This window comes from Mercenaria mercenaria, chromosome 18, assembly GCF_021730395.1.
Source record: "Mercenaria mercenaria strain notata chromosome 18, MADL_Memer_1, whole genome shotgun sequence".
Lineage (NCBI taxonomy): Eukaryota > Metazoa > Mollusca > Bivalvia > Venerida > Veneridae > Mercenaria > Mercenaria mercenaria.
The window spans coordinates 41,887,069-41,906,093 of NC_069378.1; the positions used below are offsets into that span (position 1 = coordinate 41,887,069).

A 19,025-nucleotide genomic window follows, 5' to 3' on the forward strand; every position below is an offset into this window, starting at 1 on the left:
CCCGTTTGTTGTGACATTTTTCATATGTGCATAACATGTAACACGTTAACTGATCGTTATATGCCACAAGCGTATGATTCATTTGACTGCATGATTAACAGCATGCATCGGCAATAATGTTTATTGAAAACATATATATGAGAGACTAGTACAGTATATGTAGGATTTTGCTCTATACTTCAAAACATTGTAGAAGTCCCGCAATAAAGCTGTACACATTCATAATGTACTTGTAAAACTGAAATCTGAAATATAGGTTAGCAAGCAATTTATTTAGCTACCTACATGGGTTTTGTAAACAAAGTCTCTCTATTAAAGCACTCCTTGTGTATTCAAGCTGAGTCTCTATAAAAGAAGCTCCTAGCTTACAGGATAAAGTTGCAAATTCAATCCCCTGTAAGGCTCCCAGTGAGCCTAACATTCTTCCAAGATGACACTGGACATTTTGGACACCCAGTCTTGAAGTTTTATGTCATACTGTGCAGAACATGCGTTACCATGTAGGTGGAGTTGTAGGTGGAGGTGTAGGTTACAGCTGCCTTAAGTATTTACTAAAAGTCCTTCATATCAATTACAAGTGGGTAAGTTGTCAGATTATAGTTTCCTGAGAGCAAGTCAGTATCACTCTGACTTAAAGAACATTGGTACATATGCAAACAAGAAATGACCAACTCACCTGTACTGATTGCAGAATTCCTGGTCAAATAATCAAAGTCTTAGGGAACAAAATATTCCAAAACAACTTTAATCAAGTTGGCACCAATCAAGCACACCTGATTCAAAATGTTTCAGAGAATCAAACACACCAGTATGATGATTGTATTTGTACACAAATCTGCTTATCGAAAAAAGTGCTCCTTGTGTGCAACTTCACACAATATTACCTTCTGAAGTTTCATACAAAGTTCAAAAACTTAATCCAATGGATAATATAACTTCCTGGCTAAAACACACACTCCTGGTGAGAAAAAAGTAATCCATGAAAAATCCAAAAATAAACACACCTAAATCAGGATTTCTCATTAGCAGCAAAACATATTACTCAAAATTCTTCTCTCTTGAAAATGCATAAAAAAGTACAAACGAAAGTCTAAAGCATGGAACTCATCAACGTAATTGCTAAAAAATACACTCGGCTGCATAAGTGAATGTAAAGAGGTATAACTCAATGTTGAAAGCTTCAGAGTATACTGCCGTTTAATTGCACTTATTGCATGCGGTAAGTAATTAACAGAAAATACTTCAATACCGCTACTGTTCAAGGGAAACCACAGTCAGTATTTACACAGGATATGTTGAACAGATGTAAATGCATGTAAAATTTGGATTATTGCCCTTTGAGTGCTTGTAATAACACTGCAATGAACACACTGAATATCACTTTTATTACGCCCACAATTTGGTATGGCATATATATATATATGCATTATAATGTTATCTGTTATATGCAGATAAGGATTATTATTAATGAAAATTTATGACATGACATGCATTAAAGAGAATTGCTGAGGGTATTTCGCGCGTGCCGGTGCTTGCCTGACGCCAGTGAGTTTGTTTGAAGATGAAGGTTTTATGGCCTATCTATTGTACTTTATAATAAATAATGCACAGCAAATATGTACATGATGAATTGTTATTATTTGTCCCTTTTCATGGAACCGAAAACCAAGTAAGGTCAGTATGAGATTAACAACTAGTGGTCACACGCTTCCAGAGGAGATCCCTGTTGAGCTGTAGTTCATGAACTGATGAGCATTCATGAACTGTTCACGAACTGTTCATGAACATTCCTGAACCATTCGTGAACAATGCGATGAATGTTCCTCAAAAAGTTTGTGAACTGTTCACGAACCAGAAGTTCATGAATTGTTCATGAAACTATTCCTGAAAAAGTTCACCAACTGTCTGTGGACCTAAAGTTCAAAAATTATTCATGAACTGGTTCTTCAAAAATTTCACCCTTGGTGCATGATTCTAAGTTCACAAATTATAAGTTCAGTAATCAAACAAGTGACTTCATTCAGAACTCCAGTGCAGTATTTGATTTTATTTCAATTATGCTGATGGTTCATGAACCTGAAGTTCATATACTGTTCATGAACTTCAAATTAATGAATTGATCAATCAAGTCTGAAATTCATAAAATTCATAAAACAGGATCCGTTTACTTGTAAAAGCTTCTAGTATTTACAGCTGAAGGCTAATACCAGAGTTACTGATAACATACATATGACCAGGAATGTTACTACATGTATTTTGTATTTTATGTTGTCTGCAATTTGTACAAAATTTTGATTAAACATTGGGGATAGCTAACAGAAGTTTCATCATTATTTGGCAATTTAGAAAATGTCACTGGAAAAGAATAATGGTGTACACTGATACTTGGTTGGTGAATTTATTGATGTCTTTCATTTCATACCAGAATCCTTGAAATATTCATTTACTTGTTTAAGAATGAATCAAGATTTTTTCATGAATGTCAATATACCTATAGAATTCAAGAAAAATTCTTGAAAAAAAAAATGATGAACATTTTATGAGCAGTTTAAGAATATTAAATTCTTAAAACATTCTTGATATGTTCTTTAGAAAAAGTCATCTAAGATTCAATAAAAGTACTAAAAACTCAAAACCTTTTTCTAGTTCAGTACCAGTTCTTGAACCCAATAAGGAGTTTCTGAACTGTTCACTCATTAAACATAAAACTTAGGTTTTCCTTTTACAATAAATGAATAAGTTCATGAACTGTTCATGAATGTTCACGAACATTAAATTTATGTCACATGATCAGTTTCCATTATTTTGTTGCAAGCTGGGAAATTTTTTGCACATGTGATTCAGCAATTTTTTTAGAAGTTTGTGCAGCAAATGAGAAGGAAATATTTATCATACTACAGTAAGGAATGGTTTAAAAGGAACATGAGTATACTGAATATCAAATAAGTAATTATGGTGTTGTCATAAATTGTTCATTTTAAAAATATAAAATCCTTTTAAAATGTCACATGTTTTCACGACCCTGAAACAAAGCTAGTATCTAATCTGAATGTCAATCTTGAGATTAAAGTAAATTAGACCGTCTAGCAACTGAATTTTGGATAAAATTTCACTTGGGAATTTGTTGTTTTTTTCCGCTTTTTTATATTTTGGAATTTAAAGACCTTTTTCAGTATGGTATGAGGGCGTAATAATTTTTAAATGCAAAATGGACACAATCGGATGTCCTTGGGATTTAATTACAGGTTTAAACAGTGCAAAGTGTTCTCAAGTCACTGATCTGAGAAAGCCTGCTTTTCTCAGACAGGCTTTATCAGGCAGTTGCTATAGTCTACTATTGTCAAAATCACTGTTTCTAATTCAACTGGGTTCATCAACATTCCATTTATCTTGTTTCTTTCAGTTCATGAACTCCTGGTTCATGAACTATGGTTCATCAACTTGATGAATAGTTGATGCCGCAAAAAGCCCCATTTGTAGTTGATGAACTGTTCATGAATAGTTCACGAATAGTTCAAGAATTATTCATGAACTGTTCATCAAGTTCGCCAATTTCTGGTTCATCAAATTCATGAACCTATCAATTCATGAACTTTGATGAACACATCCAGTTCATGAATTTGATGAACCAGTCCAGTTCATGAATTTGATGAACCATGCCCAGTTCATGAATTTTTGATGCCGTAAAAAGTCCCATCTGTAGTTCACGAACTTTCATGAACTGTTCATGAACAAAGTTCTGGAATAGTTCAAGGATTATTCATGAACTGTTCATGAATTTCTCAACAGGGATGCATGTCATCTGGGTTAATTTGACAGAAGACAAAGTTTTGGAAGTACTTTGTCTTCCAACATTGAATAAGATTGAGGAAGTTGTAATTTAGATTGTGGAGAACAAGTAATCACTAGTTAAATTGGAATTATTTGAAACTGTGGGAGTAGTTTGTGCCACATCTCCCATTGTACCAGCAAAAGTCGGAGTATAAATTTTGTGTACTACCATTTTAAGTGAGCACTCCTCTTCATTGCTTGGACCATGAAAAAATGTCTTGTAAATCTACACTTAGGCCATCATATTGCACGTTTCATTAGAACCTCTTTAAAACTGTAGAAGTAGTTCTGGCCTCAATTTCACGAAAAAACTTGTGATTGCTTAGCTAAGTCTGTTATTTCAAGTGCTTGTTTTTGCCTTTTATGCATCTTCAATGTTGACTTTTTCATCTATATCAGGCCCATATACAGTCTAACGAATCTTGCCAAGAAACTGCTCAGAGCTGAGCAGTAACACCTCAGCATGAATACAGTTATAATTACTCTACAGGCCCTTTGATCTAACCCTTATGAAAAACCTTCCCTATTGTCAGTGTGTGGTCAGTTTATGTCCAGTGTGTTTCCAGTCAATAATACTCTAAAATCCAGTTACTTGCCAGCCTATTTCCAGAGCTGACAATAAACTGATCCAGTGTGTTGCCACTGAATAACCATCATGTGTCCATGTGCTTGTCAGCTGATTTCCAGACCTGAAAACCAGCTGTAAAATTTAACTTCCAGTCTGCTGTCAGTTCATATACAGTTTGTTGTCAGTGATGTTTGTAATGATGTTTTAACAAAATTTCATTGATTTTTCATATAAAACTATTTGAAGGAGCTAAATTATATAGAGGTATCTGGAAATAAACACTGACAACAATCTGGCAACAAACTGGTATGCAATGTCAATCTGGCAACACACTGGATACACAACTGACAACAAGCGGCTTTTTGGACTTTCCAGTCTGTTGTCCTTGTATTGTCAGTGCACAGCCAGTCAACTGGAAATATTTTTCTGACAACACACTGGCATATTGCCAGTGTGTTGTCATTGTATTGTCAGTGTATAGCAGTCACAACATGCCAGGCTCTCTTACATGGACAAGAGAAACACTTTAGCAAACTTCATTATTTAAAGTTTTAACTAAATTCCTTTATGAAGTACAAAGTTATGAGCACTTATACTTAGTGTTTTTGTTTTGGGTTTTTAACGCCATTTTTCAACAGTATTTCAGTCATATAACAGCGGGTATACATTAGTGTAGCAGATGGACTAGTTTTGTTTGTTTGTTTTGGGTTTAATGCTGTTTTTCAACAGTATTTCAGTCATGTAACAGGGGGCAGTCAACCTAACCAGTGTTCCTGAATTCTGTACCAGTATAAACCTGTTCTCTGTAAGTAACTGCCAACTTCCCCATGAATCAGAAGTGAATGATTAATGATTTCAGACACAATGTCATTTATCAAATAGTCACGGAGAACATAAGCCCCGTCCTAAGATCGAACTCGCGACCCATGATCCGTAGATCGACGCTCTACCTACTGAGCTAAAGATGGACTAGTATCCCAATATATCGTTACTACTCAGTGTTACTAATTTTTTTTATTTCCCCCTTGGAAAATTGTCTTTATTACCATTATATTGTCATAGCATTGTCAGTGTATGGGAAGTTTGTTTCCAGTTTAGTGTCAGTATATATTTTTTTCTATTTATCCTTATTAATGTTTAATACGAATTTTAATGTGACTTAAAACCTTCATTTGCTTGTGACTCAATTTTAATACCAATTAGATTTGCAATATTTCAGTTATGAATAATATAATATTGAAACCAAAAGAAATTTGACAAAGATTATGGTAAATCTGCAAGTTTAATTTTACAGGGTAGCGAAATACATGACTTTTAAAATTTCTGTATCTGTTTAGCAAAAATACTTGTTGTGGACAGAATCTGTGTTACAATGAAACAAGTAACTGTAAAATGATGAAAAAGTACCTTTACAATGTGCCCATCAATGCTGGAAAAACTATTGAAAACTGAAAATAGTTTTGGAGGGAAAAATGCAACACTCGATCATTTTGATAAGGTGTCTTGTAATATTTGTTTTGCTGTGAAAATTGCTAAGATGGGTATATTGCCAGTGTATTGCCATTGTGTAGCCAGTGCATTGTCAGAATCTGCTCTGAGTAAATTTATATCCAATGTACTGTGAGACAGACAGAAAATCCATACAATATTGTCACTTATGTAATTTTTATCTCGATTATTCAAAGAATAGAAGTTATTGGACATTGCACTATGTTTTCTTTTTTTTTTTTTCTTTTTTTGTTTTTTTTTACAAAATTATAGATTGAAACTAATTACACACTTGTTCAATGTCATAACCTGACATGTACTAAGCAGGTCCCATAACTATACTTTTTTCCAAAATTAAGCCCCTTTTTCCACACAGCATTTTTTGCTTAAGTTTTTGTATGCAAGCTGGTATCTCAGTACTCATTCAATTCGATTATAGAAATTATGTTTTTTATTTCCAGTTTCTTGCCATTTTCCTGCCAGATTTCTTCCAGACACTGGAAACAAGCTGACAATATTGTCAGTGTGTTTACATGCTGATTGTTATGAGCCAGTTTACTGTCATATAGTTTGCAGATTATTCCAGAAACTGGAAATAATATGGAAATAGTGTCCATATTATTTTCAGCTAAACTTTTTTTCTTGGAAGTTTGTTCCCATATAGGAGTCAGATTATTTCCAGTTACCTTTTTTTTTTGACAGGCTGTTGCCAGATCATTGACAGTTACCTTGCAGCTTAATGCCAGCTTGTTTCCATATTTCATTTTCGTAAGGGAATATCCCATGACCAGCTAGCTGGCGGTCAGCAGTCTCAGTGATACAGTGGTACTGATAAGAATAACAGGCACGCTCTAGAGCTAAACAGTGATAAAGTAGGCCTATGGGCATAATTTATACATCAGTATAGCAACAAATGAAACACACATTTTATCTCATGGTTCTTTATTTTTGAAGATTTCTTTTGTGCTGGATACATAATAAATGATTTTGGAATTTGAAACTTAAAATCTATATTATCGTTTTAAATTTTATTTAATTCCATTTTTAGCCAATGTTAATTATAGGGAAAAAACAACATTGCTAACAATCAGAAACCCTAAATAATTTTTTGGGTTTTCATAGTATAGTCTCTGTAAAAAAAAATATATATATATTGATATCAAATACATTTGAATAGGCCTAATAATAGGAAGTGTGTACATGTCTTGTAATGTCTTATAATGTCACAAGGAAAATCTTATGTTAGAGTAAAGAAAAAAGGGAAAAAGAATTGGGTCTTCTAGAGTCTTCTGGTCAAAATTAAATCTGTCACACTTATCTCAAACATTTTTATGCTTCTACATTTATAAAAGCGGGTTTTTATGTGCTTAAGAACAAAAAAGAAGAAATAAGTAAAAATAATATAAAAAAATAATTAAGTCAACCAGAAACACATTTATTTCTTTATCAATAGTTTGAAACTTCAAAATCTGTGATCACAATTTCATTTAAAATATTTTAGTTGAATACTTGTTAGCTTTGAAAATGATTTGAAACAGAAGGTTAATTTGAAGGATTCAAAAAAGCATGTATTTTTTTATACAGCAGTATGCAAAACTACCCAAACAAGCTTATGTACACAATGTAAATGTAAATCAATAAGCATGGCATCAAACATGTATACAAATTTGTATGATATAAAAATGCAATATCTTAGTTATATACACAAAACCCTTTTAGGCCATTTCTACAAGGAGGGGCGGGGGGCGGAGGCGTGGGCGGAGGTGGTTTTCCTAATATCATAATATCATGGGCTTTTTGGAGGACACAAATATGAGTCTGGAAGTATGGGTACAAAACTAAAATACGATTTAGTATACCACTGTTTTTAAAGCTGCGTGCTTTCAGAAGTTGGAGGAAAGAATAAATATCATCAAAATGTCTTAAATTGTTTTATTTATGAAGGATTAATCAGTGTAAACTGTTTCTTGTAAAATTTCATTAAAAGTATTGTAGTTTCAAGGTGTTACCCTGCAAAGTATACATTTGTTAGCTATTTTCTAGAAATGCTACCTAGATTTTTCACTTATTTTGTTGATTAATGCTTTTTGTTTTTCATTCTTGTTTTAAAAATGTTGACTTTAAGTAAATGAATATTTTGACAAAGATCTGAGGATGAGCAGCTTTGAAGGCACAGATAAGATTTATAAGCAATTTAGGTTTAGATGCTGAGCATACATGTACATCTCATCAACACTAAAATTTGGGTGGGGTTTGGATGAGGGAGGGCAAACTACACTACCCCAACCCTGGTCGAATGCTCCCGTCTCGTATGTCATAGATCAAAACATAACAATTTTACAGAAAATGAAGTATAAAAATAAGAAATATACTTAAGCAAATACTTCAGTTTGTTATATCATGCTTAAATAGAAATATCATATTTGCGTGACTGAAATAAGTACTGCAGACAAATACTACTAACCATAGTTTAATTTAGCTATTAATACATTTGTATAGAAAAAATCAACATTAAATAACAATAGCTGAAGCAATAGAATGATTTTAAAATAACAGACTTAACTATTAGTAATTACTTAAGTTTTTTCGTGAAATTGGGGCCTGGCCACGAAGTTTTTTGTAAGAGACAGCATGCCAATATGCCCTACCAATGGTATGACCTTACAGGCAGACTGACAACAGACTTGGATTTTACTACTGATTATTCTTGGCCCAAAAATCCCCAATTTATTCCAAACAAAATGAAATCCCAGCTACCTGACATTTTCTCTGGGAAGGAGATTTGGTAATAAATTGCTAACAACAATGTTAATTTGCCAATCTGACAAGCGAATTACAGTGAAAAGTTCCAGCAACTGGTGATAAAATTTATATTTTTCAGAGTTTTTTCCACATCTTGCAGTTGCAGTAGCTGCAGTTTGGGTGTTTCCTTTAAAATCACAATCAACTAATGTTGTTCCTTTTTTCTGTATAAGCCCACTCTTGTGTAGATTTTGAGCATAAATTTAAATATCAATTTCCAAGAATTATACTGCTTCACTATTTCAATAAATTCACCCTATCAATTAAAGAATACTAGACAAGTCTCTTCTGAAACTATTATATTCTCCACCTTCAATCCATGCAGAGAACACTACCAGTTATATATGGAAAAAGAGGTTGTCCAACTTACAATTAAATATACAACTGTTTCCAGTACTCTTTTTTTTGTGCACATTCATTTTTAGAGCAATTGAAACACAAATTCCTCAATCTGAATATGTCAAAGAAAGACAACTCTTGTATACTTTTATACAAGATGGCAATTCAAAATATAGTTGTGCCCCTCTATAAGCATTCTATACCACTCAGGTTTTGTGTCAAAAAGATAAGAACAGAAAAATAAATCATGAAAATGCCAGGAAAAAGACATAAAATAAATATCACCTGGTTATATTACATTATCCAATTTGAAAATACCTCTTTCGCATTAAATAAACAGAATAAAGCTTTGTCTACCACTGTTCTAAGCACCTTTGTAAATACTGCTAATTCTAAATAATATCTCACATTTTTTTATCACGAATATATTTTCATACTGGGCGCCAAATGGCGCTCTAATTATATTCTAACACGACTACGCTTATCGGTTAAATACCTGACCACTTTGAATATTTAACTCTGATTGTAACAATTCATGTCCTCATGTAATTCGGCTGAAAGTTTTTCGTTGCCAAGATTTTTAAAACAGGGTGGGCAATTTCACTTGCAGTTTTCATCAATACGTGAAGTCATGCAAAGTTCACTGCGATTATACACTAGATGAAAATTAAAACATAACAACTTTTTCTAATCTATAATAAATTTGGAGTACTTTATGTATAAAATTAGTATGGTTATAAGGCCGCTGACTTTTATTCGCATGTCCCTCACCTCTGCCCGGGTTGTCCAGAGAGGAAGCTTATAATGCCGCTAGCTAGGGGAGGGAGCTGGTGGTTTATATATTCACTGTAGGAGGGCTGCCCAGGCCTGAAATGATTTCTGAACATTAGGTTATGTACCAATAAAAGAAATTGTTCTTAAAATGTTTCATATAAAATTCAGTTACTTCAGATCCATTTTGATACATTTTCTAGATTTTCACTTTTTCATATACCTATTTCCACAAGACATCCATACATTTGCTTACAAGAAAACGAAAAGAAAAAGGGGTGTAGAATATGCAGTGAAATGCAAGTGCCGTATTTCAGAAAACGGTCTGCAGAATAAACAGACTACTTTCGCTTTCGTGTAAGCATCTCAAAAACATGTTAATAGAAGCATGAGAAGTGTCTTATTTTATGTAAAATACATTCCACAAGTGAAATAATGCCCATTTGAAACCCCGCCCCTGGTTTAAGCGCCAATGCACTAAAATTGCAAAATTAGGATCTATTTATTTCGGATCTTTTTTTACTACACTATGGAAGCATGTTTTTGACCGAATTACTGCTAAATATATATAACCATTATGACTGCAAAAGACAAATGTCTTTTTATCAAGCACTTATCTCCTCTGATTTTGAATTTACCTCTGCATGCAAGCTTCTCAGGTCTCCGTCTGCTCTTTTCAGCTGCAGGCAGGGTGGGCTACATGAACATCAGATTCACACCAGAAAAAAACTCAAAACCAGCTTCTTTTTTCCAATTAAAATATTCCTATCTAAAAAATTAACTTTATTAATCAATTATCAGTTCAAACGAAATACAAGTTTTTACCTTTAATCTTTGCACAGGTGATAGTTTCATAACTGATGCATGTATAACATGTGCTGCTGCTTTTACTGGTAATTACCAAGTTAAATTAAAACAGAATGTACTAATTATAAAACAAATTGAAATGAAATCTTTCAGCAGTGTGGGAAATTAAGAAATAATGAATTCAAGAATAGAATTCCAAGGAAATGAGTCAATTTCTATCTGAGTGCATAATTTTTTTCTCCAAAGAAGCAAAGTTGCAAGGTAGAAGATGTCTTGGGGCCTTAATTCCCATTTAAAACATTCTTTACTACAGGAAAAGGAGCCAGGGCTAACTGTAGCTGCAGGAAATCCCGCATCACCTCCCTCTCCCTCAGCCCTTAATGAAACCCATGATAATGCACTGATATTTTTGTCAATATCTTTCATAACATCAAAAGTACATTTATGAAATTCCTCACACATTTAGAAAAATGCATTATTAATTATTATAATTTAGAGTTGTCACAGGAGTGACGAATTATACCCCCACAATATGGCCTTGTCACAGAACTAAGCCAATGTCAAAGCTGAACTTGCTTGACCTTTGACCTGTGGACCTCAAAATCAATAGAGGTCATCTGCTGGTAATGATCAACCTCCCTATGAAGTTTCATGATCCTCGGCCCAAGCGTTCTCAAGTTATTGTCCGGAAAAGGTTTAAATGACCTTTAGAACCAAAAATAATTACGGGTCATCTGCTGGTCATGACCAACCTCCCTATTAAATTTCATGATACTAGCCCCAAGCATTGTGAAGTTATTGTCCGAAAGCCGTTTAAGTGTTCCAGGTCACTGTGACCCTGACCTGTGACCTGCTGACCTCAAAATCATTAGGGGTCATCTGCTGGTCATAACCAACCTCACTATCAATTTTCATAATCCTAGGCCCAAACGTTCTCAAGTTATCATCCGGAAACTGTTTAACTGTTTTGTGTAATTGTGACCTTGACCTTTGACCTACTAACCTCAAAGTCGAACAGGACCTGTATTTAATCATGTTACATCAGTGTACAAAAATTTAAGATCCTAGACCCAAGCGTTCTCAAGTTATCATCTGGAAACCGTTCAACTGTTCCGAGTCACTGTGACCTTTGACCTACAGACCTCAAAGTCGAATTTGACCTGTATTTCATGATGTTACATCTGTGTACCAAAAATTATGATCCTAAGCCCAAGCGTTCTCAAGTTATCATCCGGAAACCATTTAATTGTTCCGAGTCACTGTGACCTTGACCTTTGACCTACAGACCCCAACGTCGAACTTGACCTGTATTTCATGATGTTACACCTGTGTACCAAAATACATAGGCCCAAGCGTTCTCAAGTTATCATCCAGAAACTGTTTAACTGTTCAGGGTCACTGTGACCTTGATCTTTGACCTATTGACACCAAATTCGAACCTGACCTGTATTTTCTGATGTTACACCAGTGTACCAAAAATTATTCAAATAGGTCAAGCCTTCCATGAGTTATCATCCAGAAACCACAAAAACCAATGGACCGACCGACCGACAGCCAAGCTCACTCCTATATACCCCCCAAACTTCATTTTGTGGGGGTATAATAAAAAATTCAACAAAATCTAGTAATGTAATGACACCATTTTATGAAATGTACAAGGTGTTTCATAATAATTGTCACCATAATTTTATACAGGATACTGTTCATTCATATAGGACAAGGTTAAGTCACAAAGGTGGTTTTGCTGTTCCAAAGGTCAAAGGTTTTAGGTTAAAGTCCTTTTTCTTTTCTGGTATTTCCCTATGGAATAAGTTGCCTGCTAGTACACACGCCATGTACCCGGATAATCCTAACTCTGTTCAGCGACCCTAACTCAGTGCCAACATGGCTGACAGAAAGACGATGTATGTAGTTAATTTCCTTGTCTTTTTTCGTGTTTTTATGTGAGTATGCAATATTAGCGTAAAACTTTTGATAGTCATAATATCCTATATTGATAACATGTTTAGTGTACTAAATATTTCAATCGAAATGTCACTGGAATTCATTAAAACGTACTCAAAAAATTCTTCAAAATGAACATGTTTTATGTTTCTAACTGTTTTAAAGTACTAGAAATTGCAGTAAGACCTTACTTATTAAATGTATTAGTTCCACAAATATCTCTTTGAGAATGTTTAACAGTATCAAAGTTTGAAATTGATTTTTATAGCTTAAAAATTGTATTGATTATGAGGTGGGTTTAAATTTGCGGATAATTCCTAACTGGTATAGGAAACAGTGCTGGATAAATACGAACTTAGAATGGATAAACACCTAACCAAACGAAAACTGCTGTTCGTCTGTGCTTTTTTTATGGACTGCTGATGCTCGAAGTTCTTTGATCTACCCACCCCTGCAGGGATGTGGGATTCCTATGTCCAACTTATCCGACTCGTGATTTTTTGCCGGCGGACAAGTGCATTTTTCATTCTGTGTGTCCGCGGACAAGCATACTTTTTCAGGTATAAAATGAGAAAACATAAAATATCATTTAGATTGTGTGTTGCTTCAAGTGTATGGAGGTGATAAAGATAATGGGTTCTTTGACTAGGTCTCGCGCACACTGTAACTCGGTGACTATGATAAAATATCAGAGAAGATTTAGATACAAGAAGATTTATTTAACGTCGGAAAAGTATAAACATATAACACTAGCTTAAAGTTATTTTCTGACAAACACATGTAAATAAGCTCAACATAAGTAAAACGGCTGTAATAAAATGCAAATACATGTATGTTAAAGCACAATAAAGGAAATAAAGCATCTGGCTCTAAGTAGATAAGAAACAAATCACAAATTATCACATACATGTTACAGCGCATTAAAACAAAATAGCACATATGTACTAGCAAATAAAACGAAAAAGTAATTTACCACATACAGATTTAGCACATTTAAAGCAACATAAAAAAAAATTAGCTGACACTACACAAATATAAGAAGAGTCACATTTTACAACATGCATTTAAAAAAAACAACATAAAAGAAGAAACCATATACATGCTAAAGGGAGCATAAGAACTACTTAAAGTAGCTGAAGAAAAATATTTGCATCATCAGCATATAGCATTCTGTAACTAAAACTAAAAAAAGGAAAACAAGGGTTACACACAGATAACTAAAAAGAACATTTAAAGACATCAGAAACATAAACAACTTATAAAAAGTATTATGACAAGTTTGTAAGTAGAATTCCAACTGCTGAGACAATAAGTCACTGTCAAAGGAAATATTTGACCCAGTAGTCAGCCAAATTAAAATCAAAAGCACACAGAGATCGCAAGTATGACTAAAACAAATCGGAAAGTTTTAAGAGACTTTCTCTGAATTCATCTGGCTTTGCACCATTGCGTGGGCAGTGTTTCGGGCATGACCTCAAAAGATCCCGAACACTGCTTACGCGATTTCAGCCTTTTATAAACGTTAAAAGGCAAATATTTCAACAGCATATATTTTACCACATTTACTGTGATATGCTTTTCTTTTCATTGTCCTTAATAAAGAACTCGATCTCCAGTCTATTTGCTCTTTCATGAAGGTTTAATATTACAAATCAGAGCAAGTAAAATTTGACTATGGACAAGTGAAAAATGTAAGGATACCCACACCCCTGTCCCGTCAGTCCATGCATCACTCACCCACCCCACCCCACCCCACACGCACGCACGCACACACGCACACACTTTTCTTCCCTATTTACCGTCTGAAAAATATCATATTTAATAATTAATCATAAATCTAATCCCATTTAAAAATATAAAAAATATTCCATTAGCACCTCTACAAAAATCTCTTACACTATACGATATACAAGATTTGAAACATACACAATTCTTCTGAAACAGTGTGTGTCCGAGGGGGGGGGGGAAGGGGGAAGAGAGAGAGAGAGAGAGAGAGAGAGAGAGAGAGAGAGAGAGAGAGGGGGGGGGGTTGAGGACTACAGAACTTCGAACATCGGTGGTATTAAATAATTTCTTATGTAAATATAATAATTTTGACTTTTATACTGAGTTGTTTTTAGGGCTTATCCAGATTTTTCCAAACATTGCTTTTTGCGTAATATTAAAATTATGAAAAAATATTTGACTGTAGTGGCATACATATAACATCTTAAAATTAATGACAAAGTTTGAAGACAATACCGCTTATAAAGTAATGTTTACAATAATCAGACCATGTACATGTCAACTCATTCATTTCTATAGAATACTAGTCAGTTAGGTGTTTATCCGTCACACTTCCGTGTAAGTTAGGTTTTTATCCATTCCTCATGTAAACTGAGTTCGGTTTTTATCAAATCAAAGTTAGGTTTTTATCCCTTTTCTCGCTGTCAGTACATTTGAACATGTATTGTGTCAACATGTAGTGGGTTAACAACATAGCGTAAAGGGGCCTATAAAGTAGTATATCTTTGCTTTCAAACAACAAAATAGTCGAGGCATCAAAAGCATAGAAGTATTTTTAAAGATTTTTTGTAAAAGTTTTCATTGAAAAAGTTGCCTTGTTCGTCGTTTTTCCACCTGAATACACAAAGGTTGATGTATTTAACATGATGCATTTTGAAATAGATATACACTTGATCAATGGAGATAGAAATAACAACAGAAACATTCCTTTATACATCGTAATTACACAGAAAACGAAGTTGTATCGGCTTTACATCCGCCATGTTGGTACTGAGTTAGGGTCGCTGAACAGAGTTAAGATTATCCGGGTACATGGCGTGGTACAGCACAGACTGAGAAATTACCTGTTTTTAAAACGTTAGTAAAGAATTATTTACTAGACAGTTTAGCATAATTACTTTAATGTGTTTTAGTAACTATTTAATGTGTTTTAATAACTATTCTTATGGCCTTCGATGTATGAACATTTTAATTTAAGCTCGCATTTTACTTTTTGATATGGTTGTGCAATTTCCATCTAGTCACATAATTCTTTATTTGATATAGCTGTGTAATTTCCATCTAGTCACATACTTCAATTTCCATCTAGTCACATAATTTTGTAAGCTCTGTTATGCCTCTCTATGTCATGCCACCAACACAAAGGACCACAATGGAAATAAGAGTTCTCTCCTTTTTGTGTAATCCTTGGTGACGGCTATTTTTAGTTTCATGTATGCATTATGTTATTATGTTGTAATTACTATACATGTTGTTTTTAATTGTCCATGTATGTGCACTCCTTACCCAAATAAATCTATCTATCTATAATTATATTTGTCAATTTTTAAAAGCCATAAAAATACACATAACTGTCCACAATTTTAACAAAGAAACAAAATTAATGTGGAATGTTGTTTAAATGCAAGCAAATCATAGCAAAATGAAAACAAATTCTTTGTCATTTTCAAATTTGAATTAAAGTCACATTTGATCAATCGGAATTTCTTGTATACCTTCTCTGCATCTTTATAAATCATCTTTATAAATCTGTGTTTCTAAGACTTTCTAAAAATGGATAGACAATGTTAACTGAATGATATCTTTGCAGCAGAAATTTTCATACTTTTTTAACATTAATACATTTGTCTTAATGTCTGTGAAATTTTATAAATCTACTTTAAGTATTATTAAGGATATTGCCAAAATATCAAGGCAGGCATATAAGACGTTTTTGTTAGTGTGTACCAGAGGTGGCGGATACATCATATTCAAGATGATCAAAACCTTTCTGCTTTTCCATATAAAAACAAGAGCTCAATGAACACGAAATGCCCCCTTGATGGTTCATCTGACCTATTGACCTCAAAATCAATAGGGTGTTCTGCTGGTCATGATCAACCTACCTATTAAGTATCATGATCCTAGGCCCAAGCATTCTCGAGTTATCGTCCTGAAACAGTTTAACTGTTCCGGGTCATTGTGACATTGACCTTTGACTGACTGACCTCAAAATCAATAGGGGTCATCTGCTGATCATGATCAACCTCCCTATTAAGTTTTTTAATCCTGGGCCAAAGCGTTCTCAAGTTATCATCGGGAAATGGTTTTAACTGTTCAGGGTAACTGTGATCATGATATTGACCTACTGGCCTCAAAATCAATAAGGGTCATCTGCTGTCATGACCAACTTCCCTATCAACTTTCATGATCCAAGGCTCAAGCGTTCTTGAGTTATCATCCAGAAACCATTTAACTGTTCTAGGTCACTGTGACCTTGACCTACTGACCTCAAAATCAATAGGAATCATCTACTAGTCATTACAAACCTCCCTATCAACTTTCATGATCCTACACCCAAGCATTATTGAGTTATCATCCAGAAACCATTTAACTGTTCTGGGTCACTGTGACCCTGACCCTTGACCTACTGATCTTAAAATCAATAGGGGTCATCTGCTGGTCATGACCAACCTTCCTATGAACTTTCATGATCATAGGCCCAAGTGTTTTTGAGTTCTCATCTGGAAACCGTTTAACTGTTCCAGGTCACTGTGCCCTTGACCTTTGACCTACTGGCCTTAAAATCAATAGGGGTCATCTGCTGGTCATGACCAACCTCCATATCAACTTTCATGACCCTAGGCCAAAGCGTTTTTGAGTTATCATCCGGAAACCGTTTAAATGTTCAGGGTCACTGTGACCTTGACCTTTGACCTACTGGCCTCAAAATCAATAGGGGTCATCTGCTGGTCATGACCAACCTCCCTACCAACTTTCATGATCCTAGGCCTAAGCATTCTTGAGTTATCATCCAGAGACGGATTGGTCTATTGACCGGCAGACCGACCAACATCTGCAAAACAATTTACCCCACCTTCTTCGAAGGCGGGCATAATAAATGTGTTCAAACAAATATGATAAACATTCAGCACAATTTAGAACATGACTCGTAAAATTATGTGAAAATTCAATTTTTCAATTATGCAAGTTCAAAAAGGGAGGTAATTGCATTTTTATTAGTTTCATGTACTTTTTAAATGTTTGGAGGGACAAACCTTTTTACCTTTTTATATTTTTCAAAAAGAAGTACTGATTCAAATTGTACAAACTTAACAGGTTTGCAAAAAATCAAGCATTTTGCTAAATTTACAACAAAACTTTAAAGCTGAAGCATCTGTAGTTCTAGAATTATGTTTAGTTTATAATACATAATTTATTTTAGGTTGATTGTGAAGGAAGTTCTACAACTTATATTAATCGCTCTCAACACCTCATTCCTGATGGAATCCATCGCCACGTGGGTATGAGAGAAGAGGCCAGTTTCCCTTTTAATTATGTTTAAACTTAAATTATGTGGATAAAACATTTTAATATTCTTTATTAACAAAAACAAGAGTGACATCATGGCAAATGAGGGATTAATTATCAGGATACAGAGCTTCAAAGTCTGGTGTATCAATTTCTAAATTTTGCTTAAAATGGAGATATGACAAAATTGTTGTTTTTTTTGGCTGGAATGTCTATCAAATAATGCAAAGAAAATTTTAGGAACAAATCTATAGCAAAGACAAATCAATCTTCACTGCAGCTGCCTACCTCCAAATTTTCTTCTACCCATCTTATACCGTGTTCACACTAGCAGAACGGTTTTATTTTAATCAGGCACTAATTTGCTATAATTGGTATTTGACATTTAAAACCCATCAAAATATAATCTAGTTTGCGTCCACACTAGGCAAAGAAATGTGGTTTAAATATATACATGCCATGTTGGAAGTTAACAAATATCTTGTAATAAGCAAAAAAGGTTACAAAGAATTGAGGCTAACAGAAACAAGAAGGGGTCATCAATATTTAAACTTCTGTGTTCATCTAAGAATTTCTGTTCATTCCTTCTATTGTCCATTTTGAGCATCAGCATACTCCATATCGCAATTTAATGTTTTTGTTTCAACATCAGTCCAATTACTTTTGCCAGCCACAGCATCAATTGTTTGATACAAAAGAGAAACACATAGTATTCTTCACCAAAAGGTAAGATCTTTTGGATTGGGATTGTAAACCAGTTATAAACCACATTTGCGTTCACATTTGTAAATAATGTAGCATTACTTTTAATGTAGTATTAAAACCACCTCCCGAGGTAGTTTTAATGCTACATTACAGAAACCACTTGACCTTTACAAAATTCACGTTTTACACCACATATAGTGTGGACGCAAACGAGTTTAAAAAATAAACCCAAGTTAATGTAGGATTAAAAACGTAGTCTGAACACGGTATTAGAGATATACGTTTTATTTGGATAAGCCCTTGCTATAAATGTCTTCGGAAATTGTTTTCTGCTGTTAGACTCCCAGCTTTCTTGAACTATTTATGCAAAAAACACTTATAAAAACAGTTGTTTAGAAGAAAATTTATGGCAACAAAAAGACACAAAAACACTTTGATGGGTCTATTCATAGATTAAGTGCTATGTAATAATTAT

At 34.0% G+C, this 19,025-nt stretch overlaps 1 protein-coding gene across 13 annotated transcripts in view; it reads right to left on the reverse strand.

The window, feature by feature from the left end:
• The window catches only part of LOC123538148 (tensin-3-like), a 438,691-nt gene that overhangs the window by 138,844 nt on the left and 280,822 nt on the right, over positions 1-19,025 (reverse strand). Inside the window, exon 1 of one of the 13 annotated variants that reach the window (XM_053530088.1) lies at positions 677-1,167. The exons of the other annotated variants lie outside the window; for them this stretch is intronic. The gene's annotated coding sequence lies outside the window, so the exon portion shown is untranslated. Of the gene's footprint in view, positions 1-676; positions 1,168-19,025 lie in introns of those variants that run through there. 13 annotated transcript variants of the gene reach the window in all.